Genomic DNA, 25848 nt, shown 5'->3' on the forward strand with positions numbered 1-25848 from the left:
AGGGAGAGCATATCAGAAAGTGTGGGAGCTCAGAAAGATGGAGCTCTTTCCACATTATTGACTCGATAGATCTTGGGTTTTTGATCTCAATGCTACAACCATGTAATGGGAGCAAGGAGAAGACTCACTGAATAGTAGGGGATAGGTTGCTTATCCCTTTGATCTACCAATTGCCTTACTTGAAGGACTTTTCCTGCTTGGGACAATTTTAAACACACACAAGCATGGCCTCTTAAGGAGGACTTCAGACAGTTTGCCCGGCCAAATAACAGGCCGGGTCTCCAGACTACATGAAGTAAAAGAGATTATACCTCAAGCAAGTTGCTAAATAGTAAAGCAAAGCAAGTTCAAAGAACTTAAGCAACTAATGGTACCTGAAATAGTCAAACTAATCAGTACACATTTCAACAGTTAAAGCAAAATGAAAAGAATCAACAGTCAACATAGAGGGACCAATGTGCAAAGCACAAACTCAAGTCAAATGAGTTATGCCACCTACAAAATAAAGGTTAGCACATGATATGTAATCAAACTCAATCAAATTTGTATGGTTTCTTTGAAGCATTGATGCTTAACCTGAAACAATGAACTCAACATAAGTCTACAAGACCACTAGGACAAGCCTAGGGTCAAAAACAAAAGGGAAAGTCAAAACAGCAAACAAATAGTCAACCAAAGTCAAGTTCAAGCATTTAAGAAGCAAGCACAATTGGATTCAAACTCATATCATGCATCATTATCATTTTATAGACCAAAGAAGGCAAGGCATGGCAAATGAAAGCACAAAGAAGTCAACAGAATGACTTGCATCAAAAGTCAACTCAAACAATTTCAAAAATCACCAAATAATTCAAGTTCAATCCTAACACCTAGCATGGTAAGCATGTCAAATTTCATTGCATTTGGATAAGTGGAAGGCAGTCAATGAAAATCATCAAGTCAAAGCAAATTCAAACATGCACAAAGAAGTCAAACAAACATGGGTCAACTTCAAAAAATCACAACTAAATGAAAACAGATGAGAAATGAATGGGGTCAACACCAATGCAAAGCTCAAGATGTCTAGTATGCCCATGCAAAATTTCATGATCATACAATAAGGCATGAGAATTTCCCAAATGATATGGCAAGGTGTGTCACATAAAGTCAACCATTGACTAGGCAGGGAAGAAAAATCTCAAACAAATGGAAAATAGTTCAAATAAATCCCAGAAAATTCACACATAAACTAGACATATGAAATGAGGTTCATGCAAAATTTGGGGTCAATTGGAGGCCAAGAAGCAAGTTAACAAAATTCATGAAAATGCACATTCATGGTGTGACACCAAATGTAAGACCTTACTTCAAAAAATCATATCACACAAACCACGAATGAGAAATCCACAAACTTTATACCAAAATAAACATGAATGTGTGTAGAATAATCACAAAAAATTTCAGATCAAAAGGATGCAACATGATCATTTCACAAAAGGATTGGCAACATGTATCATTTTTGGTCACATAATACAAACCCTAAGGCCATTTAAAATTCCCTGATCCAAAAAATCTGGAAAAATAATGATAAAAAAGTAGACATTCATGTGATCATTATGCAAAAATTGGCATGAAATTTGGAGTTGAAATGAGTGAAAAATGGATTTTGTAAGATGAGTGAATAAAATGGAATGAATGAACAAATAACATGGATGGAAGGTCAAACATGGTTGACCGAGTGGCAATGCTGTAATTCTGGCCATCACTAAACAGAACGCTGCGTTTTAGGGCATGGAATGAAATAATGTGATTGGCTGTTCCTCAATGTAACAGTACACAAGCAAAAACACGTTAAAGTCCAAGTTTCTGGGAACTGGGCTAGGGTTCATCACACAGCATCATGAACCTCATCCCTTCCAAATCGAATTTTTCACAAAAAATCCCAGAAACCGAAACTAGATATACACAAATGTTCAGCATGGCATGGACATCATGAATCTATCATTAATTTTCAGTAAAGCAACACACACGCCATGAATCAAACAGAAGAAATTCAAACATCCAATCTTGCTCAAGAACAAATATGTCCAGAAATGATCGAGTAGCATATCAACAGAACCATTGGAGCATGGTAAAGACAAATCTAAGCAAGGTTTTCATGGAAACATGGTAATGAATGAGAATCGAGCAAAAATGTATATGAACATCAATCTTATTTTTCAGATTTCTTGCAAACTAGTCAACCATTTCACACGAGACAAAGTGCATGATGATCAGCATGTTAAGATCTATATTAAACATGGCAAGGATTTGAAAAACAAAAGATTCGAACACTGACCAATATGAAGAGCAGAGGAAGATTCTGGTACTTTCTGCTTGCAAATGCTTGATACAGATGAACACAAAGTCCTCAAATGCTGTATGAATGAAGTTGCTTGGCTCGAGGTAGCTTGGTTTGGCTCTAATCTTGAGCTGCCATGGATGACACCTTGAAGAAAACAGTCGGGAAATGGAACTTCCAGCAGGGTTTTGAGGTTGCAAAAGGGCCTCAAATGAAGTTCAAGTGATGATAGAACCAAGGGATGCTCGAGGGTTTAGAGTTTTTGAGCAGAAAAATCCAATGTGCAAAAATGCAAGAGATGAGAGAATGAGAACTTCTGATCTGTTAGAGGCTGCTAGGGCTCCCTCAATTGACAGAAAAATCCCTTATATTGGTCTGTTTAAGCTTGGTAATGCAGGTGCTAAACTAGATTAGTTCAATGAAGCCAATTTGCAAACTTGTTAATTTTACACATAAGCACATGGAGGTGTGAAGGCTGCATGAATTGGGCCCTGAAACATGCTGTAAATGGACCTCATATTTGCTGTTTTAAATCTGCTGATAGAGTGCTAAGTTTGCTTAAGTGAAATGAAGTAAAAATCACAATTTGCTAACTTGGCCAAAAATGCAAATGGAGGTGGTATGGTAGCAAGCTTGCCCGAGTTTGGGCCTTAGACAAGTCCCAAATGACATTCTAAACATTTCCCAATTGACCAAATATGCTGAAAAGGTTTAAATCAAAAAGTCAACTATTGGTCAAACTTGATTTTTAAATGAAACAAGTCAAAAAATGCCATTTTGATTGGCAGGGTTTTGGTGAATGATGAATGAATTTTTGGAAAGAGGGGATTAAATGGAGTTTGTAGGAAAAAACCCCATCAAATTTGGCCAAAGGAATCATGAGATATGGCCATTTGAAGTTCATGAAAATGTGAAAATGAAATGATCATATCTTGCAAACCATTCATGGGATTTTGGTGTTCTTGGACTTTTTGAAAATGGGAGAACAAGATCTTCAACTTTCATGTTGGGCAAAAATTCATTTGAAGCTTGTATCATGATGCAAGTTGAGGATCAAGAAGTTTCCATTTTTGGCAGTTAAAATTACAGGTCCAGTTTCTATTTTTGGAAATTTTCTGATTGGCTTCAAATTCTTCAATGATGTTGATTGCCATGATATATGAGGCCTATTGGGACATGAATAAGCTCTCTCAAACCAAATCCATCCATCAAGTCACTGATTAAATCCACAGTTGACCAAGTTTGACTTTTCTAGGGTTTTTGACTGTCTGTGCATGAACTGATAACTTCTGAACATCCAACCCTTGACTTAAACACTTCAAATGGACCTCCAAGACATGTGAACTTGATGGGCAAACCCTAGGGCCTTGGCTCCTTGAGAAACACCCTTGCTGGCTTGGTTGACTGATCTCCTGATCAGTTTGACCTAATTCTTGATTTGCTTGCTCTTGAGGCAACTGGGGACAATGCAATGCTATGCAATGTATCATGATATGCTATGACCTAATATGAGATGGTATGTACAATAATAGGTGCAAATTTGAGGTGCTACAGCTGCCCCTATTCAATCAGCTGGGAACCCGAACGGATGATAGCAACGGCTGTCAGACTTTCAGGGTAAACAGGGATTGAATACAAAAGAACCGTAGAAATTTGCACCGACTGGATATAATACAAAAGAACCACGTCATTTACCGATGACAAACTGTATGACAACTTCAGAAAAGAAAAACCATTTACCGATGGTTGAAGAACTGGAACCTTGATATTTACCGATATCAACTTCAGCACGACCATTTACCGATGGCGGCTGGGAAACAAATTTCTGAAAAACAAACCATTTACCGATGGTTAAAACTTGATATTTACCGATATCAACTTCAGCAAGACCATTTACCGATGGCTGCTGGGAAACAAATTTGATGTAGAACAAACCATTTACCGATGGTTAAAACTTGATATTTACCGATATCAACTTCAGCAAGACCATTTACCGATGGCTGCTGGGAAACAAATTGACGTAGAACAAACCATTTACCGATGGCTGCTGCAACTGGGAATTCGATATTTACCGATATCGAAGAAAACTGGGCCATTTACCGATGGCATCTCCGCTTGGGGAGGAACAAAAATCTTTGTTGTGATACCAGACGAGACGTTTACCGACGACTTCTGGGGATTCTGATTTTATTAATGAGAGAACAAAGAATGACCAGACATTTACCGATGACTGGGATGAGACTCGATGTTTACCGACATCGAAAGATGATGTTTACCGACATCAAAAGAAATGACCAGACATTTACCGACGGCTGGGGTGAGACTCGATGTTTACCGACATCGAAAGATGATGTTTACCGACATCAAAAGAAATGACCAGACATTTACCGATGACTGGGGTGGGAAATTTATTGGTGAGAGACAAACAAATATTCATAACTGGAAACCGGGTAGGACATTTACAGATGACTCTACTGGGGATTTCTAGCTGGGGATCTATCAGACATTTACCGATGACTGAAAGAAAGACTCGATGTTTACCGACACCGAAGCAATGGCGTTTACCGACACCAAAAAAATGACCAGACATTTACCGATGACTGGGTGAGACTCGATGTTTATCGACACCGAAGCAATGGCGTTTACCGACACCAAAAAAAAAGGAAGACACACGCGGGTGTTGACATGACACTTACTGGTATCACAAGAACGACATCTTAGATTTGTCAAGGCAAGACAGATCACTTGCTGGGGGTCTCACTGGGGGAGAAACAAACTTCTGTCACCATCGGGTGAGGAAATAAACCTCTGTGGGGATAATCAATTCTGAATGCTGTCTGTAGTAGACTTGCTGTGCTGATGTTGAACCAAAATGATCCGCCTCTACCGGGGATACAGTCTGATGTGGCTTCGAACACATGAATGCATATGTTTGAATTTTTCTATGGCGTAATGCTCCATATGGGATGGAAATGCTACGCAGTTTTGAGGATGCAATGATCACTATATGCAATGCAATATGATAAGAACTCTGCGGGAGAAATGCACAGGACGACTGTGATGAGGAATCTTCAATACAAATCCGCTGGGGGAGTAGGACAAGGCAACTGCTGGGGAACCAACCATACGAATCCACTAGGGGAAGACAAGGCAACTCGCTGGGGAGTAAAAGCAACTCTGCTAGGGGAAAGCAACGGTAAACTGCTGGGGATAAGGCTTGTACAAACCTCAGATACGATAAACTCTGCTTTGGGGAATAACTGTTACTCCGCCGAGGACGACCCACATAATTCACAGGTAGAATCAACTCAGCTGGGGATGCAGGCATCGACCTGCTATGGAAACTCGTCCAATCTACTGGTGGGATGAACTCTGCTGGAGAAATATCTCGTGAAACCCGCTCCACTCGGGGATCAAGGTCACAACAGCGAGCAAACAGGAAGGAACACCATGGATACCGGGTTGTAGGTATGAAACGGGTGACCGACCAAAGCGTGAATTGGTTTGAATGCCATAAGTACATCGACCTGATCGTCGGAAACTTCTCCGGTCTGAATACCGGAAAAAACATAAGTGCATCGACCTGATCGTCGGAAACTTCTTCGGTCTGAATACCGGAAAAAACATAAGTGCATCGACCTGATCGTCGGAAACTTCTTCGGTCTGAATACCGGAAAAAACATAAGTGCATCGACCTGATCGTCGGAAACTTCTTCGGTCTGAATACCGGAAAAAACATAAGTGCATCGACCTGATCGTCGGAAACTTCTTCGGTCTGAATACCGGAAAAATACATAAGTACATCGACCTGATCGTCGGAAACTTCTTCGGTCTGAATACCGGAAAAAACATAAGTGCATCGACCTGATCGTCGGAAACTTCTTCGGTCTGAATACCGGAAAAACACATAAGTACATCGACCTGATCGTCGGAAACTTCTTCGGTCTGAATACCGGAAAAACACATAAGTACATCGACCTGATCGTCGGAAACTTCTTCGGTCTGAATACCGGAAAAAACATAAGTGCATCGACCTGATCGTCGGAAACTTCTTCGGTCTGAATACCGGAAAAACACATAAGTACATCGACCTGATCGTCGGAAACTTCTTCGGTTTGAATACCGGAAAAATTGGCCTGAGCGCCAAAGCGTGAATTGGTTTGTGTTCCAAAACACTCAACATCCTGAAGAGGGCTAGAAAAGCAGTCTTGTTAAAGGATGGACATTCGATTCCATAAGGAACACGAATCTTACTCTGCTGGAGATAACAATCGAGAGATTGACCAAAGAGTGCATGAGACATATTATCTACAGCTGTCAAAACGTAGATAATAACCTCGCATGGAAGATTATCCATAACCGGGTTGTAGGTTGTTAAATGAATAATCGACCGAAAAGAAAGGCATCTGGGTACCAGACTAGGTATGCAAAAGATGACCAATCAAAAGAGGATAAAGTTGCTTACTCGGAGCAAGTATCCAAAAAGAAGGTGAAGACCCAATGGGGACAATACTGCTTGATCAAGGCAAGTATCCAAAGGGGACAAGACCATTAATACCACAAAGAGGGGATTACATCTACCGGTTTGTAGGCAGAAAACCACGGAAAAGTAACCAGTCACCAACGGGATGAGCACAAAGGGTTAACTCCACCAAGGGGAGAACGTGGGATTTTACAACTACCAGCTAGTGGGTAGAAAACCACAAAGATAGGACTTACAGCTACCGGTTTGTAGGTAGAGGCCAACAAATTCCGCTGAGGATAAAATGAATGAGTGCCGGTTAGTGAGCGACTATTCATTTATGCCCCAGGGAAGTACAGGAGACAGCCAACAGGAAGCCGATTTAAGATCGATCCAAAAAGGCAGACTGAAACAAGACTCATCCTAATGAGGAAAGAACTCAATAGGGAAAACCCATCCCGTGTAGGGAGGGAACGGAAGCAACCGTCATCCACGAGGATGTATCTCAGTGGGGAAATGGCAGGAAAGGATAGACACTTTCTGCTTAAGGGTTGGCTCTACATGGAGAGATCAGACACACCCATACTCTGCTAGGAAAATCTACTGGAGAGATCTGTATTACCAAAGAGCAGGAGGCAACAATCAACAGATACCCGGCGACAGCTGCAACATGAGTATCCAAATGCTATGATTATGCATGTATGCATTATGCATGATGAATGTATGATGAATGCTGACAAACAGACATGCTTAACACGCAGGTCCAGGAATCAACCGTCCGGAGAGAAAACCAAAACCATCATCCTGCAGGGGAGGAAGAGCCACAAGAGGCTTCCGGAGGGATCGTCGGTCACAACCGGAGAACAGAGTTCAACATACTGGCGGACGCGCCACAACAACTCGTGCTGGAAATCAGAGATGCCAAGGAGCAACCAGATCTCTGATGAGGATAGATAGGCATTGAGAAAGCTCATCATGCCAACAACTCCGCTCGGGGATCTATCTGAGGACATGAAGGAGCACGGGGATGTCAATCCTCCAAATACTGAATCTTCAAAGAAAAACACCCACGCTGGGGGGAGATGAAGACTGCTCTGCTGGAGAGGCGAAAGTTGAAGTCTTCAGTAAACACTCTGCTTGAGAACTGGCCCACGATAATGTCCGAAACAGCAAACTTGCTGAGGATGCCCCACGATAGGGCTCAAACAGCACTCTACTGGGGATGCCCCATAATAGAGCTAACAGGGATTTGGAGGAAGAATGTTATACTGCCGGGAAAATGAAGGTGAACAACTTCAACCAACACTGCACTGAGCAACCTCACTGAGGAGAGACCATACGAGGTTCGACAGGAGAAAGATAAAGTTATGCTCGAGATACGAACAAAATATCTTACCTGTTGGTAATCATACCACCCTCGGGAGAGCACTTGCGGATCTCCTAAGTATCCTTCCATCATCGTGAATGTTCACTTTGTTTAAGAACATTTTTTTTGAAAAATTTGTTTATTTTGAAAAACAATGATACTTTATCAATTAAAGCATGCAAAACATTTGTTGAGTTGAAACAAAAAGGAGTGCAAATAATTGGATAAAAGCTCAAATTAATGTGATGGGATGGTAGTCTGCAAAGGGCGAGACTCCATAGATCTGTACAAGTTTGAAATCGGTGATGTATATTGGAGAGGGCTACATTGAACATAATGACCTTTCCTCTACCATTCTGAATTTTCGATGTATTCAAAGCTTCAGTCGACGACGAATCGAGAATCCCTGACGGATGACAGATATAGAGCATAGTCTTGTCAAGATGCAGTTACTTGCCAAATCCCTAATTTTTGCCTAGATTGCCCCAGTGTGAGGTGATCAATCTAGCGGGATGCAAATTCTTTTTTCAATGTCTCTAACTTTTGCCTGGATCGCCCTTTCGGGTTTTCAATCCACCGAGACGCTCCTTTTTGCCTAAGTCGCCCTTTGGGGTGTTCGACTTAGCGAGCTGTTTTGCTTTTTTTTTTCTTTTAGGCGAAGTATTTCTTGACTGCATCAGAATTCACAGGACGAGTGAACTTCTCCACCCATTGTTGTAAGTGTCAGAGCACCGCCTGAAAAGGCTCTCTTGACGACGTACGGACGTTCATAGCTTGGGGTTCACTTGCCCCTGGAATCGGGCACGAAAGACAAGACTTTCTTGAGCACGAGGTCACCTTCTCGGAACACACGAGGCTTGACCCTCTTGTTGAATGCTTTTTCACTCTCTGCTGATATGACTGACCATGACACATGGCAGTTGATTTCTTCTTTTAGATCGAATTCAGCATCAGCCAACTTGGGACTTTGAGGGTGCTATTTTTTTATTCCTTTGATTTCTTTTGATTTCTTTTGATTTCTTTTGATTTCTTTTGGTTTTGCACCCTCCTCTTTCTTTTTTCTTTTTTTCTTTTTTTTCCTTTTTTTTTTTTTTGATAATGCCCCAGTTGGCTGTTCTGCTGATTCTCGAGATGCAGCTGAGTGTGATCTTCTTTTCTCGCTCAAGAAGTCGGGAAATCTCGTCAGGAATCCCTTCAACATCATCTTCTTCCGCTTCGAATACAGGGAATTCAAAATTGGGAGATGACGTCCGATCACTATGTTCAATGGGTTTAAGAAACAACCTGCATAATGATTTTGATATGAAAAGCTCTTTGAAAATCAAACAAGACAATCGTTATGCAGATGAAAAGATTGCTTTTATTCTTGTTTTTAAAGGTTATTTGTGATCACCAATTTCATGCAAAAAACGAAAAGGGAAAACAAATGGAAAACAAATGTTCAAACATGAATTTATTTGAATGAAAATATCATTGCACAAAATGTTGCCAACAATGTCATCACTTCTCCTTTTGGCATGGGAGAAGGGTTTTTAAACAAAGTGATTATTGCTCTGACTTATGAACAACTGTAGGAAAGCCCACAGTGACCCAATTGTGATAGATCCCCCCAGGGATGACAACTGTCAATATCTTTTGCATCAGCAGCTTCTGTTTTCTGAACAACCCTCTTTATTGAAGACCTCAGAAGAAAAGTCAATGCCGACCCAGGATCGGCTAACCAGGAATAAATCCATCAACAGTACAAAGTCTGGCAAATATCTCTCTGAGTTCACAATTCTCTTGCTCGGGATGATCCATCAATCTGGCAGAGTCGGCTCTGGTATAATACCGGCAAAGTGCGTCTTCAAAATAAATGAAGATCGCAGGGTCAGACCACAGGACGGGAGACCGGAACAAAACACCTGCTTATGCAAATGATGCATGAAGTGTTTATGCATATGCTTGTTTTTATTTCAAAGGAACTCGAGGGTTTTATCTGCAAACTTTGAAATATTTAGCATTTTGATCATATATGAGAATATCTCATCAGATATATCAGGTGAAAATTTTTTCCCGATTTTTTCATGTTTTGAAATTTTTTGCAAATAAACTCCTTTGAGTTCCTTGAAAATTTTCCTTTTTTTGATGATATGAATGCGGATGAATGCGTGAATGCATGAATGCAACAAACACACTCAAGGATCAAGCAAAGCACGCCAAACAAAGGTCGTGGGAAAGCTCATTGTATCCCTAATATCAATCATCCATTTTGGTGGATTTAGGTTTTCACCTTATCGACACCCAAGTTCCATTGATATTAACGGTACATGAACCAGCTCAAACATCCTTAATATCAACCAGCCGCTTTGGTGGATTTTAGGTTTTACCCCTGATCCGGGATCCATTGATATTAACAATGTTTGAACGACTCAACCACGAATCATGGGTTTGTTGAGAGTCACGAGCATGGAGTCTCGGTTAAGAACCACCCGAAGGGAGTGTACTAGGGTTTAAACCTGCCAGACATGTTCTATCAGAGGTTCCCATAATCATCGTTCCATCTCTCGAATATTATCGGAGGAACGAATACTCGTATTCCAAGAATATTCTCAAGAGAAACTCTTATGAGTGTAGTATCGCGTAACAATCGTATCAGAACTGACATCTGAACGACCTCCGCACTACGGTCCTAAAAAATAGGCCAAGATGGGTTTGGTAAACTAAGGTCCTTGGCTTCTGCGGCACATGATTGAAAGAATAATGCCTAACCACAAATAACTTGTGTGACATTATTAGTTCAACATGACCTCCACCAAGTGAATGGTCTCGCAAGTCAACTGGCTAAGGAATACTCCACACCAGTCAACAAGACTATGCCATTCTCCTATCCTAGAGAGCACTCGAGTTCGGGTATAGAACTCATCTCAACTGACTCCCACCCCACAAAGAAAAACAGACAACCAGCCAGGCAGAATGAATAATGAATATGAATGCAAACATAAGTGCACACAATCAATGCAATCAATAAATGAAATGAACAACTAATGAAAGCAATAAATACACACAGCAATAGCAACCAAAACCCTAATCCTAGAGAGCGCTAGGAGAGACTCGCTCAGGGAAGATGGACCAGCATAGGTCAACTTCTCTTTTTTCCCCAGCAGAGTCGCCAGCTGTCGCATTACGCGAAAAACCGGCGGGAAAAGAAGAAACAACAGAGCCGCCACCGTGCGTTATTTATCCCAAAAGAGGGAAAGGAAACGCTCAGAGTAAACCTAGGAAAAGAACATGGTCTCGCGACCAAAGAGGATGGGTTCGGGAGTCGGTTATGCGAAGGGAAGGTATTAGCACCCCTACGCATCCGTCGTACTCGACGGGATCCACGCACAATAGGAAGGAAAATGGTTGCTAAAACGCTGCTCAAACACACACACACACTGGCTGAAAGAGACAAAAGAAACTGACTGAAACTGACTCGGCAGGATGTCGCATCCTGGGCCTACTTAGTCTATCAGGCATAGACATCAGAGTCGAAGTAGTTCGGAATGGGGAAACGACACATGCTCGCTAGGATGTCGCATCCTATGCATACGTATCTCATCTGAACATGAGAATCAGAGTTGCCGTAGTTCGGCTGACACGCACACAAACAAACAGACAAAGGCAAACAGGGAGCCTGAATGCCAATCGCTGGACTTACATCAGCATCCGAACCAAAACACACACACTGGAACCCAAATGCCACTCGATGGACTTACATCGGCTTCCAAGCACACAACAATGCAACAAGTTAATAGGGAGTCGGGGACTCGAGCCTATAACTGTCAAGCACACACAAAAAAGAAAAAAAGGGCGCCCGGAGAGATCAGCTCAATCTCCTGCCTACATACTTCATCTGGTATGAAGATCAGGGCGATGTAGTTCCCCTACGCAGGGACAAGGATCTAGCCTAACCAGATAACAGAGGGAGACACAACACTAGGGAGACTACGACTCGAGCCTAGATGTTGTCATGCAAAGTCAACCCTAAGTTAAGGTTTCTAGCTAGATGGCACAAGGGCCAACCTATCCTAAGAAGACTTGCACAGGAAGCAAGGGTCTCGATTGCAACTAGGGCAAGAGAAAGGGGATATCTCAATCACAACAAGGGTGAGAGAAAAGAGAATTAGTGTTAGTGGTTAGTCAAACTCGACAAGACATCGCATCTCGTGCCTACGTATCTCATCTGAACATGAGAATCAGAGTTGCCGTAGTTCGGCTGGCAGGGACAAAGGTCTCGATCGCAACGAGGGCGAGAGAAAGGAAAAGTCTCGATCGCAACGAGGGCGAGAGAAAGGATCGCAACGAGGGCGAGAGAAAGGAAAAGGCTCGATCGCAACGAGGGCGAGAGAAAGGAAAAGGCTCGATCGCAACGAGGGCGAGAGAAAGGATCGCAACGAGGGCGAAAGCAAACAAGGATTAGTCTAAACTAAACCTATCTTGCACAAGAGCAAGTCTAAGCTAAACCTAAGAGGCAAAGCAAGCAAATACAATCACATGAAGCACACACTATATGCACACAAGAGGCTCACACAAGGGTTAGGCACTGAGGCCAACTGGAATAAGGTCAAAGAGTTGCTCTTAACCTTGCCATTGAGAGGCTAAGGTGAAGCAGATGAAAGGAGATGAGGGGTGTGCCTCATTGCTTCTATCCCTGATCAGGGAGAGCATATCAGAAAGTGTGGGAGCTCAGAAAGATGGAGCTCTTTCCACATTATTGACTCGATAGATCTTGGGTTTTTGATCTCAATGCTACAACCATGTAATGGGAGCAAGGAGAAGACTCACTGAATAGTAGGGGATAGGTTGCTTATCCCTTTGATCTACCAATTGCCTTACTTGAAGGACTTTTCCTGCTTGGGACAATTTTAAACACACACAAGCATGGCCTCTTAAGGAGGACTTCAGACAGTTTGCCCGGCCAAATAACAGGCCGGGTCTCCAGACTACATGAAGTAAAAGAGATTATACCTCAAGCAAGTTGCTAAATAGCAAAGCAAAGCAAGTTCAAAGAACTTAAGCAACTAATGGTACCTGAAATAGTCAAACTAATCAGTACACATTTCAACAGTTAAAGCAAAATGAAAAGAATCAACAGTCAACATAGAGGGACCAATGTGCAAAGCACAAACTCAAGTCAAATGAGTTATTCCACCTACAAAATAAAGGTTAGCACATGATATGTAATCAAACTCAATCAAATTTGTATGGTTTCTTTGAAGCATTGATGCTTAACCTGAAACAATGAACTCAACATAAGTCTACAAGACCACTAGGACAAGCCTAGGGTCAAAAACAAAAGGGAAAGTCAAAACAGCAAACAAATAGTCAACCAAAGTCAAGTTCAAGCATTTAAGAAGCAAGCACAATTGGATTCAAACTCATATCATGCATCATTATCATTTTATAGACCAAAGAAGGCAAGGCATGGCAAATGAAAGCACAAAGAAGTCAACAGAATGACTTGCATCAAAAGTCAACTCAAACAATTTCAAAAATCACCAAATAATTCAAGTTCAATCCTAACACCTAGCATGGTAAGCATGTCAAATTTCATTGCATTTGGATAAGTGGAAGGAAGTCAATGAAAATCATCAAGTCAAAGCAAATTCAAACATGCACAAAGAAGTCAAACAAACATGGGTCAACTTCAAAAAATCACAACTAAATGAAAACAGATGAGAAATGAATGGGGTCAACACCAATGCAAAGCTCAAGATGTCTAGTATGCCCATGCAAAATTTCATGATCATACAATAAGGCATGAGAATTTCCCAAATGATATGGCAAGGTGTGTCACATAAAGTCAACCATTGACTAGGCAGGGAAGAAAAATCTCAAACAAATGGAAAATAGTTCAAATAAATCCCAGAAAATTCACACATAAACTAGACATATGAAATGAGGTTCATGCAAAATTTGGGGTCAATTGGAGGCCAAGAAGCAAGTTAACAAAATTCATGAAAATGCACATTCATGGTGTGACACCAAATGTAAGACCTTACTTCAAAAAATCATATCACACAAACCACGAATGAGAAATCCACAAACTTTATACCAAAATAAACATGAATGTGTGTAGAATAATCACAAAAAATTTCAGATCAAAAGGATGCAACATGATCATTTCACAAAAGGATTGGCAACATGTATCATTTTTGGTCACATAATACAAACCCTAAGGCCATTTAAAATTCCCTGATCCAAAAAATCTGGAAAAATAATGATAAAAAAGTAGACATTCATGTGATCATTATGCAAAAATTGGCATGAAATTTGGAGTTGAAATGAGTGAAAAATGGATTTTGTAAGATGAGTGAATAAAATGGAATGAATGAACAAATAACATGGATGGAAGGTCAAACATGGTTGACCGAGTGGCAATGCTGTAATTCTGGCCATCACTAAACAGAACGCTGCGTTTTAGGGCATGGAATGAAATAATGTGATTGGCTGTTCCTCAATGTAACAGTACACAAGCAAAAACACGTTAAAGTCCAAGTTTCTGGGAACTGGGCTAGGGTTCATCACACAGCATCATGAACCTCATCCCTTCCAAATCGAATTTTTCACAAAAAATCCCAGAAACCGAAACTAGATATACACAAATGTTCAGCATGGCATGGACATCATGAATCTATCATTAATTTTCAGTAAAGCAACACACACGCCATGAATCAAACAGAAGAAATTCAAACATCCAATCTTGCTCAAGAACAAATATGGCCAGAAATGATCGAGTAGCATATCAACAGAACCATTGGAGCATGGTAAAGACAAATCTAAGCAAGGTTTTCATGGAAACATGGTAATGAATGAGAATCGAGCAAAAATGTATATGAACATCAATCTTATTTTTCAGATTTCTTGCAAACTAGTCAACCATTTCACACGAGACAAAGTGCATGATGATCAGCATGTTAAGATCTATATTAAACATGGCAAGGATTTGAAAAACAAAAGATTCGAACACTGACCAATATGAAGAGCAGAGGAAGATTCTGGTACTTTCTGCTTGCAAATGCTTGATACAGATGAACACAAAGTCCTCAAATGCTGTATGAATGAAGTTGCTTGGCTCGAGGTAGCTTGGTTTGGCTCTAATCTTGAGCTGCCATGGATGACACCTTGAAGAAAACAGTCGGGAAATGGAACTTCCAGCAGGGTTTTGAGGTTGCAAAAGGGCCTCAAATGAAGTTCAAGTGATGATAGAACCAAGGGATGCTCGAGGGTTTAGAGTTTTTGAGCAGAAAAATCCAATGTGCAAAAATGCAAGAGATGAGAGAATGAGAACTTCTGATCTGTTAGAGGCTGCTAGGGCTCCCTCAATTGACAGAAAAATCCCTTATATTGGTCTGTTTAAGCTTGGTAATGCAGGTGCTAAACTAGATTAGTTCAATGAAGCCAATTTGCAAACTTGTTAATTTTACACATAAGCACATGGAGGTGTGAAGGCTGCACGAATTGGGCCCTGAAACATGCTGTAAATGGACCTCATATTTGCTGTTTTAAATCTGCTGATAGAGTGCTAAGTTTGCTTAAGTGAAATGAAGTAAAAATCACAATTTGCTAACTTGGCCAAAAATGCAAATGGAGGTGGTATGGTAGCAAGCTTGCCCGAGTTTGGGCCTTAGACAAGTCCCAAATGACATTCTAAACATTTCCCAATTGACCAAATATGCTGAAAAGGTTTAAATCAAAAAGTCAACTATTGGTCAAACTTGATTTTTAAATGAAACAAGTCAAAAAATGCCATTTTGATTGGCAGGGTTTTGGTGAATGATGAATGAATTTTTGGAAAGAGGGGATTAAATGGAGTTTTTAGGAAAAAACCCCATCAAATTTGGCCAAAGGAATCATGAGATATGGCCATTTGAAGTTCATGAAAATGTGAAAATTATATGATCATATCTTGCAAACCATTCATGGGATTTTGGTGTTCTTGGACTTTTTGAAAATGGGAGAACAAGATCTTCAACTTTCATGTTGGGCAAAAATTCATTTGAAGCTTGTATCATGATGCAAGTTGAGGATCAAGAAGTTTCCATTTTTGGCAGTTAAAATTACAGGTCCAGTTTCTATTTTTGGAAATTTTCTGATTGGCTTCAAATTCTTCAATGATGTTGATTGCCATGATATATGAGGCCTATTGGGACATGAATAAGCTCTCTCAAACCAAATCCATCCATCAAGTCACCGATTAAATCCACAGTTGACCAAGTTTGACTTTTCTAGGGTTTTTGACTGTCTGTGCATGAACTGATGACTTCTGAACATCCAACCCTTGACTTAAACACTTCAAATGGACCTCCAAGACATGTGAACTTGATGGGCAAACCCTAGGGCCTTGGCTCCTTGAGAAACACCCTTGCTGGCTTGGTTGACTGATCTCCTGATCAGTTTGACCTAATTCTTGATTTGCTTGCTCTTGAGGCAACTGGGGACAATGCAATGCTATGCAATGTATCATGATATGCTATGACCTAATATGATATGGTATGTACAATAATAGGTGCAAATTTGAGGTGCTACACTTAGGTTATACGAAAAGTAGAATAAACCTAATTTGGTCAAAACATAACCCAGGCCCAAACTAAATAACCCAACACAAAATATAAATCTAGTGCTGAAGGCTTCAACGGATTTTTCAACCATGCTACAGTCCGAATTAGCTTCTGACTTCTTCATGAAAGTCATATCTCTTTCTTTTAGCTTTCCAACGACTGGTAGCACGCCTCGATCCGATACTCCTAGCTCAAGTTATGAATTTATTCGTGCATACTGTTAATGCTGAAAATAAACTGCGAAAAGTAAATAAGTGTAAAAATAAGATAAATTATAAAAGCACATTAAAAGGGAAAAATTGAAGGTGAGAAAGACAAGAAAGGGGGGTTTGAATTGTTTTAGAAATTAAAAGCTTTTTCAAAAGTAAGAATACACAGAATTTTATACTGGTTCGCTTATAACACAAAGCTACTCCAGTCCACCCGGCCAAGGTGATTTCACCTTCAAAAAGGACTTAATCCACTAATCTTGAAAGATTAATACAACCAAACGTCTAAGAGAGTGATCTCTTAGTCCTCCCAAGTATACAGACTACGCAGAGTCACTTGAGGAACAAAATCAATTTAACAAAATAAATATGTAATAGAGAGTGCTTCTAAGAGTAAGCGAATATTACAGCAGAATAATCAAGCAAGTGTTTTCACGTATGAGCAGCAGCTCGTGAAAAGCTTTAAGAGAGAATGTAAAGAATTTTCTGTGCGTTGTTGTGTGTCTCTCACTGAAGTATGTTGTCCTTTATATAGTGGTGAAGAGGACCGTTGGAGTGATGGCAGAATATTGGCCTTTGATGAGCATTCAATGTCATTACTTTTGTGCTTCTTGCCATAATCAATTTGTCTCCCTGAATGATTTCTTTCTAAAAATACTTCCTTTCCATTTAAAGAAATTTTTTCCGTTACTCTTTCTGGATTTGGAGAATCTTCATCAGAGTCTCTGTTATCTCGGAGTTTCTGTGTCAGAAGGAGATTGCGTTGAGGTTACCTCAGAGCTTCTGAGAGTACTGGTCTTCTAGATCATCAGAGCTAAGTCCAGTGGATGTTTAGAGCTTCTGGTTCTTTCTACTGTCTTGTTTTGCTCAGAATCAGAGGTTCTGGAGTGTACTTCTTCCTCAGATGCTTCTGATCTTCTAGAACTTTGTATCTGATCAGAGTTTGTATCTGATAAAAGGATCAGATTCCTTTGTTGATGTTCAGAGTCCTGCATACTTAGAGAATTTTCGTTAGGGTGCCATTTTTGGTTTCATCCTTTGTTATCATCAAAATCTTGGAATTCTATTGTAGAACTAATTTTGTTCTTACAATCTCCCCCTTTTTGATGATGACAAAACAATCTTAATTAAGAGATGAAACATTTTAGAGATAAGAATTTTTAGATCAGATAGAAGTGAGCTCCCCCTGAGATAAGTCTGGGAGTTCAGAAGTTCTTTCCGGAGCTTCCATGAGATGATGTTTCTAGATACTCTTCTGCAAATTTCTAAGTCAAAAACGATTAGAACCAATTTTTAAACAATGTTTGCAGAGTACTTAAAGGATTTAGATATGTTTTCATCAGAGCTGTTTTTAGTTCTCCCCTTTTTTGTCGGAATCAAAAAGACTTAGTAAAATAAAGGAAAGGCAGATATATATATATATATATATATATATATATATATATATATATATATATATATATATATATATATATATATTCAGATAGAAAACACAAACAGCAGAAAGCGAGAACAAACACAACAGAAAGCAACAAGCAAATCAGCAATCAAAAAGAATCCTAGGTGCCTAAGGGTTTGGAGGTGGAGGTATCCTCTAAAGCAGCTGGGTCAGCAGATTCTGAATGTTGACATTGACTGAATCCTGTTGATCCAATCTAGCTCGGACTTCTTTCTGCTCCTTCTGAAGATCTTCAAGTGTCTTGAGAACCAGAGGGACAAAGGTGGAAGACTCCCCCTGAGTCAGAGCATCCGGTTCTATCCTGTTGGCAGATTCTTCAGCACGACGAGCTTCAGCTTCAGCATCAACTTTTGCTTCAGCTTCAGCAGCAGCAGCGTCAGCTAGAGCTTTGGCTTCAGCTTCCTTAAGTCTTTGCATTTCCTCTTGCCTTGCTTTTTCTTCTGCTTCCTTTCGTGCTTGTAAGAATGCTGCAGGAATGCCTTGAGAGAGTTGAGCTTGCAGAGGTTTTAGAGTGCGTGAGAGTGAAAAGTGTGCAATGTGTGAATTGAGGTGTTTAAATACCCAAATTAGGGCGCATGCAAAACGACACACAAAACAAAGTTTAGCACAAAAACTAAGTTAGCACGTTTAAAGGGAAAATGATTACAGCTCATAAATGATGTCTAATCCCAACAGTCAGTACACTGCTCGAGGAGATCTCAAGAGACTGTTTCTTGATTACTGCTAGACAGCTGTCTAGAAGTTCCAAGGTCAGACGCAAGGTACTCCACGTGTTTGCTTTTTCTGATCTTCAGGAATACCAAGGGATTGGTTCCTGGAGATTTCTAACTCAGATGACTTCTAACTTGGTAGGAGTATCAGAGTCAGATGTAGAATCCACTTTGTTTACGTAAGGATCCTATTTTACAAACTCAGAGGCACATTTTATTCAGGGCAATTTTGAATGTTCAGATTCTTTAAGATGAAGAGGAATCTATCTTCAGCTAAGGGTTTAGTAAAGATGTCAGCCCATTGATGATCTGTATCAATGAACTTCAATGTTACTACCCCTTTCTGAACATAGTCTCTGATAAAATGATGTTTTATTTCTATGTGCTTAGCTCTGGAGTGTAAGATAGGATTCTTGCTTAAGCAAATGACAACAGTATTATCATAGAAGATAGGAATGTTACTCTCGAAGATTTGCAGATCCTCTAATTGATTCTTCATCCAGAGCATCTGAGTAGTGCACAGTGATGCTGAGATGTATTCCGCTTCTGCAGTGGACATGGCTATGGTTGATTGTCTTTTGCTGGCCCAGGATATCAGATTCTTTCCCAAGAGCTGACAATTTCCAGATGTACTTTTTCGTTCCATTCTATCTCCTGCATAGTCTGCATCACAAAAACCAGATAGTCTATACTCTAATGTTTTCTCATACATCAGACCCAGGTTAGGAGTTCCTTTCAGATATCTGCGAATTCTCTTAACTGCTGTTAAGTGAGATTCTCTAGGATATGATTGGAATCTGGAACAGAGACAAACACTGAATAGAATATCAGGACGAATAGCAGTCAAATAGAGAAGGGAGCCTATCATACCACGATAGAGCTTCTGACAAACCTTTTGACTGACTTCTTCTTTTTCAAGAATGCAGGTTGGATGCATGAGTGTCTTTGCAGGTTAGCATTCATCCATTTCAAATTTCTTCAGAATGTCTTTTATGTATTTACTTTGATGAACATAGGTGACTTCTGAAGTTTGATTAATCTGAATTCCTAGAAAGAACTTTAGTTCTTGCATTAAGCTCATTTCGAATTCTGCCTGCATTAGCTCAGAGAATTCTTGACATACAGAGGCGTTAGCTGAACCAAAAATGATATCATCAATGTATATCTGGTATATCATGAGATCATTATTAATGTTTTTACAGAAGAGTGTGGAGTCAACTTTCCCTCTGATAAATTCATGTTCCAGAAGAAAATTACTTAATCTTTCATACCAAGCTCTGGGAGCTTGTTTAAGTCCATATAAAGATTTCTTAAGTTTAAAAACATGTTCTGGATAATTTGAATTTTCAAAACCTGGAGGTTGGTTGACATACACTTCTTCTGATATATAACCATTAAGGAATGCGCTCTTGACATCCATTTGATACAATTTGATAGAATGATTTATAGCGAATGATACAAGTAAGCGAATAGATTCTAACCTGGCGACTGGGGAAAAGGTTTCATTGTAGTCAATGCCTTCTTGTTGACTGTAACCTTGAGCCACCAGTCGAGCTTTGTTTCTGACAACTTCTCCTTTCTCATTCAGCTTGTTTCTGAACACCCATCTGGTTCCGATAATGTGAGTGCCTCTGGGCTTAGGAACAAGATCCCAGACGTCGTTCTTTGTGAATTGATCTAGCTCTTCTTGCATGGCTAGAACCCAGTCTCTATCTTGAAGTGCCTCATCACAGGAAGTAGGCTCGATCAGAGATACTAGTCCCAGAGGAGTTTCTTCAAGAGTCTTGAAGGTAGACCTAGTTCGGATAGGTTCGTCCTTATTTCCCAGAATCAACTCTTCAGATATGTTGAGGCGACTTTTAGCTTTCTTTGGGATTGCTGGGGAGTTAGTTCCTTCTGAAGTTTGAATGGCAGTTGCTTCTGGAGCTTTAATCTTCTCATCAGAACCTGCAAGAGTGATCTCTAGATCTGCAAGTTTCTCAACTAGCTTTGACTTTTCAGGGTCAAGCTTATCATCAAATCTGACATGAATTGATTCTTCCACAATTTTGGTTTCTGTATTGTATACTCTGTAGCCTTTAGAGCGTTATGAGTATCCTAACATAATACCTTTTTGTGCTTTGGAATCAAACTTGTTCAGATGTTCTTTAGTATTTAAAATAAAACAGGAACATCCAAAAGGATGAAAATAGGAAATGTTTGGTTTTCTTCCTTTACACAGTTCATAGGGAGTCTTCTCCAGAATAGGTCTTATGGAGATTCTATTCTGAATGTAACACGCTGTAATGACAGCTTCAGCCCAAAAGTGCTTAGCCACATTTGTTTCATTGATCAGGGTTCTGGCCATCTCTTGGAGTGTCCTATTCTTCCTCTCTACAACTCCATTTTGTTGTGGAGTTCTAGGATAGGAGAAATCATGGGATATTCCATTAGAGTCAAATAATTCCTCAAAAAATTTATTTTCAAATTCCCCACCATGATCACTTCTGACTCTGATGATTTTTGAGTCAAATTTGTTTTGCACTTTGGAACAGAAGCTAGTGAATACAGAGTGAGACTCACTCTTGTGCTTTAAGAATTTTACCCATGTCCAGCGACTAAAATCATCAACAATGACTAGTCCATACTTCTTTCCATTGACTGATGTTGTTTTCACAGGACCAAATAAATCAATGTGAAGAAGTTCCAGAGGCTTAGAGGTAGAAACAATATTTTTCTTTTTGAAAGATGATTTTGAAAATTTTCCTTTCTGACATGCTTCACATAGAGCATCTGAAGAAAACTTCAGCTTAGGTAGACCTCTGACTAACTCGAGTTTATTTAGCTGAGATAATTTTATCATGCTAATGTGGCCCAAGCGTCTATGCCATACCCATTACTCTTCGTGAACAAACATCATACATTTCACATTTTGTTCTTTTAAGTCAGAGAGATTTATTTTATAAATATTGTTTTTTCTCTTAGCAGTGAATAGGACAGAACCATTATTTTGATTTATGGCTTTACATGTTTTTTGATTAAAGATTACATCATATCCATTATCACTTAATTGACTTATTGATAATAGATTGTGCATTAATCCTTCTACATATAACACATCAGATATAGAGGGAAGAGTACCATTACCAATAGTTCCGGAGCCTCTGATCCTTCCTTTCTGATCTCCTCCGAAGCCTACGAATCCAGCATCTTTAAGTTCCAGGCTTTGGAACATAGACTTTCTTCTCGTCATGTGTTGCGAGCATCCAGAGTCCAGGTACCATGACTGGTGTTTTAACTTTGCTGCATAAGATATATGCAACATAAACAATCTTATCCTTTGGTACCCAGAGTCTTTTGGGTCCTTTGTGATTAGTTTTCCCAGAGTTTCTTAACACTTTGGGTTTTCTAGCATTATTAAATTGTTGTTCTTGTGTATGTGTATAGTGATATGAAAATGGAGATTTAGGTTGGTCATTAGTAGAAGTTTTATCTTCACTAGGATCATCCCAATTCCTCTTCTATTGTTCTGACTGACTCCATAAATCATGGATGCCATTATGCTCCTCCCAATCCCATTTTTCAGAAACTTTTGAAAAGATTTTTCACATTTATAAATTATTGTGTTTGAAGTTTGTGGAGCTTGAGATAACGCTTCTTCAAGTTTTGAGCAATTTTTCTTTGTTGCATCTCTTTCTAATGTCAAAGTTCTGTTTTCATCTTTTAGTTCTAAAATTGTTATCTCAAGTTTGCCACATTCTTCTAATGTTTCTTCAAGAATGCCTTTTACAGCTTTAAATTTTTGTTTGAGTTTCTGATATGAGCTTAGAGTTTCAGACAGACATGATTCAAGGTCAGATCGAGAGAGTTCAGAAAATACCACTTCTGATTCAGATTCTTCATCTGAAGTGTTCTTGGATGTGGTAGCCATGAGTGCCAAATTAGCCTGTTCATCAGAGTCTGATTCTGATGAGTCAAATTCGCTGTCATCCCAGGTAGCCATCCGTCCCTTTTTGGTTCTAAGGGAATTTTTCTTGAAGTTCTCTTTTCTGGAACTGTCTTTCTTTAACTTGGGACATTCGTTTTTGTAGTGACCTGTTTCTTTACATTCATAACACATAACATCTTTGTTAGATTTACCTTTTGAGGTTGATTCTGATCGGTCCCCTCTGGGTCTTGGTCTCCTGAAGTTATTATTCCTCTTTCTCCAGAGTTGTTTTACTCTTCTGGTCAGAAGGGATAATTCTTCCTCATCGTCAGAATCTTCCTGTTCAGAGTCATCAGCATCTTCTGTTTCGGCCTAGAAGGCTTTGTTTCTGTCAGACTTGCGCCTTTCAGATCTAGACTTTAATGCTACAGACTTGATCTTTTTCTGAGGCTCATCTTCCTCCAGTTCTATCTCATGACTTCTGAGTGAACTGACAAGCTCTTCAAGGCTGATGTTGTTCAGATCCTTTGATAGCTTTAAGGCTGTGACCATGGGTCTCCACTTCTTTGGCAAGCTTCTGACTATCTTTTTGACATGGTCTGCCGTTTTGTATCCTTTGTCTAGCACTTTGAGACCTACAATGAGAGTTTGGAATCTAGAAAACATTACCTCAACAACTTCATCATCCTCCATTTTGAAGGCTTCATATTTCTGGATTAGAGCCAGAGCCTTTGTTTCTTTGACTTGAGAGTTTCCTTCACGAGTCATCCTTAGGGAGTCGAGTATATCTTTAGATGTTTCCCTGTTGGTGATTTTTTCATACTCATTGTAGGATATGGCATTGAGAAGTATCGTTGTGGCTTTGTGATGATTTTTGAATTCACGCTTCTGATCATCTGTCATTTTACTTCTGGGAACGACAACTCCAACATCTGTTACATGAGGTTTGTATCCAACTGTGACAATATCCCAAAGATCAGCATCATAGCCCAGAAAGACACTCTCAATTCTATCTTTCCAGTAATCGAATTTCTCTCCATCAAAGACGGGAGGTTTAGCGTTGTAGCTGTCTCTTTCATTGGTGTTGGCCATAGTCTTTCTCGTTCTGGATCTCTCTACACTGTTAAGTGTTTGATTAGAAAATCAATAACTGAGCCGAAGCTCTGATACCAACTGACGGTGAGAAAGACAAGAAAGGGGGGTTTGAATTGTTTAAGAAATTAAAAGCTTTTTCAAAAGTAAGAACACACAGAATTTTATACTGGTTCGCTTATAACACAAAGCTACTCCAGTCCACCCGGCCAAGGTGATTTCGCATTCAAAAAGGACTTAATCCACTAATCTTGAAAGATTAATACAACCAAACGTCTAAGAGAGTGATCTCTTAGTCCTCCCAAGTATACAGACTACGCAGAGTCACTTGAGGAACAAAATCAATTTAACAAAATAAATATGTAATAAAGAGTGCTTCTAAGAGTAAGCGAATATTACAGCAGAATAATCAAGCAAGTGTTTTCACGTATGAGCAGCAGCTCGTGAAAAGCTTTAAGAGAGAATGTAAAGAATTTTCTGTGCGTTGTTGTGTGTCTCTCACTGAAGTATGTTGTCCTTTATATAGTGGTGAAGAGGACCGTTGGAGTGATGGCAGAATATTGGCCTTTGATGAGCATTCAATGTCATTACTTCTGTGTTTCTTGCCATAATCAATTTGTCTCCCTGAATGATTTCTTTCTAAAAATACTTCCTTTCCATTTAAAGAAATTCTTTCCGTTACTCTTTCTGGATTTGAAGAATCTTCATCAGAGTCTCTGTTATCTCGGAGTTTCTGTGTCAGAAGGAGATTGTGTTGAGGTTACCTTAGAGCTTCTGAGAGTATTGGTCTTCTAGATCATCAGAGCTAAGTCCAGTGGATGTTTAGAGCTTCTGGTTCTCTCTACTATCTTGTTTTGCTCAGAATCTGAGCTTCTGGAGCGCACTTCTTCCTCAGATGCTTCTGATCTTCTAGAACTTTGTATCTGATAAAAGGATCAAATTCCTTTGTTGTTGTTCAGAGTCCTGCACACTTAGAGAATTTTCGTTAGGGTGCCATTTTTGGTTTCATTCTTTGTTATCATCAAAATCTTAGAATTCTATTGTAGAACTAATTTTGTTCTTACAAAAATAACCAAACTAAAACATGGAAATGCATAAGTATAAATATAGAAGAATGTGCATCAAAATGCACTGATCAAATTCCCCCACACTTGAACTCTTGCACTCCGAGCAAAATTTAAAATAAAACAAAGAAAACACAAACACATCATTAGTTACTCATCCTAGGCTACAAGTCTTCTTCGGTTAAGTTTGCATCGATAGATACTAATCTTGCACACTAAGAATATCGTAGGAACACTAATCCACAATTGTGCAATCATAAACCTCCTGAATACACAAATCAACTCGAATCATGTTATTATGTTAAAGCCTAACTTACTCATCCTTCTTTTTGCTCTTTTTCATTCAGGCGTAATCACATTAAGCCCGTTATCTCCACACACCCATAGCAAGGCGACCGGTTAGTGACTCTGATCCTTTTTGCACGGGATTCTAGTACTTACATGGCATAACCCTTTGCTTACTCAGTTGTAGTTGCGGGGGATCAGACCGTAATCCGCCCTACCAAGTTCAGCACTAGAAACCGCTGAACCAACTAACAACAAGTCTTATTTTTTTTGAAGGTTCTACATCCGTTGAGTTAAGTGACCGGGTGAGAGTCACCAAACTTAGAAGGTGCATTCCCTTTTCTTTCTCTTTTTTCTTTTCTTTTTCGGAACACTCACTTATATTCATC

The sequence above is a fragment of the Lathyrus oleraceus genome, chromosome 2 (genome assembly GCF_024323335.1).
Source record: "Lathyrus oleraceus cultivar Zhongwan6 chromosome 2, CAAS_Psat_ZW6_1.0, whole genome shotgun sequence".
In the NCBI taxonomy this organism is placed as follows: Eukaryota; Viridiplantae; Streptophyta; class Magnoliopsida; order Fabales; family Fabaceae; genus Lathyrus; species Lathyrus oleraceus.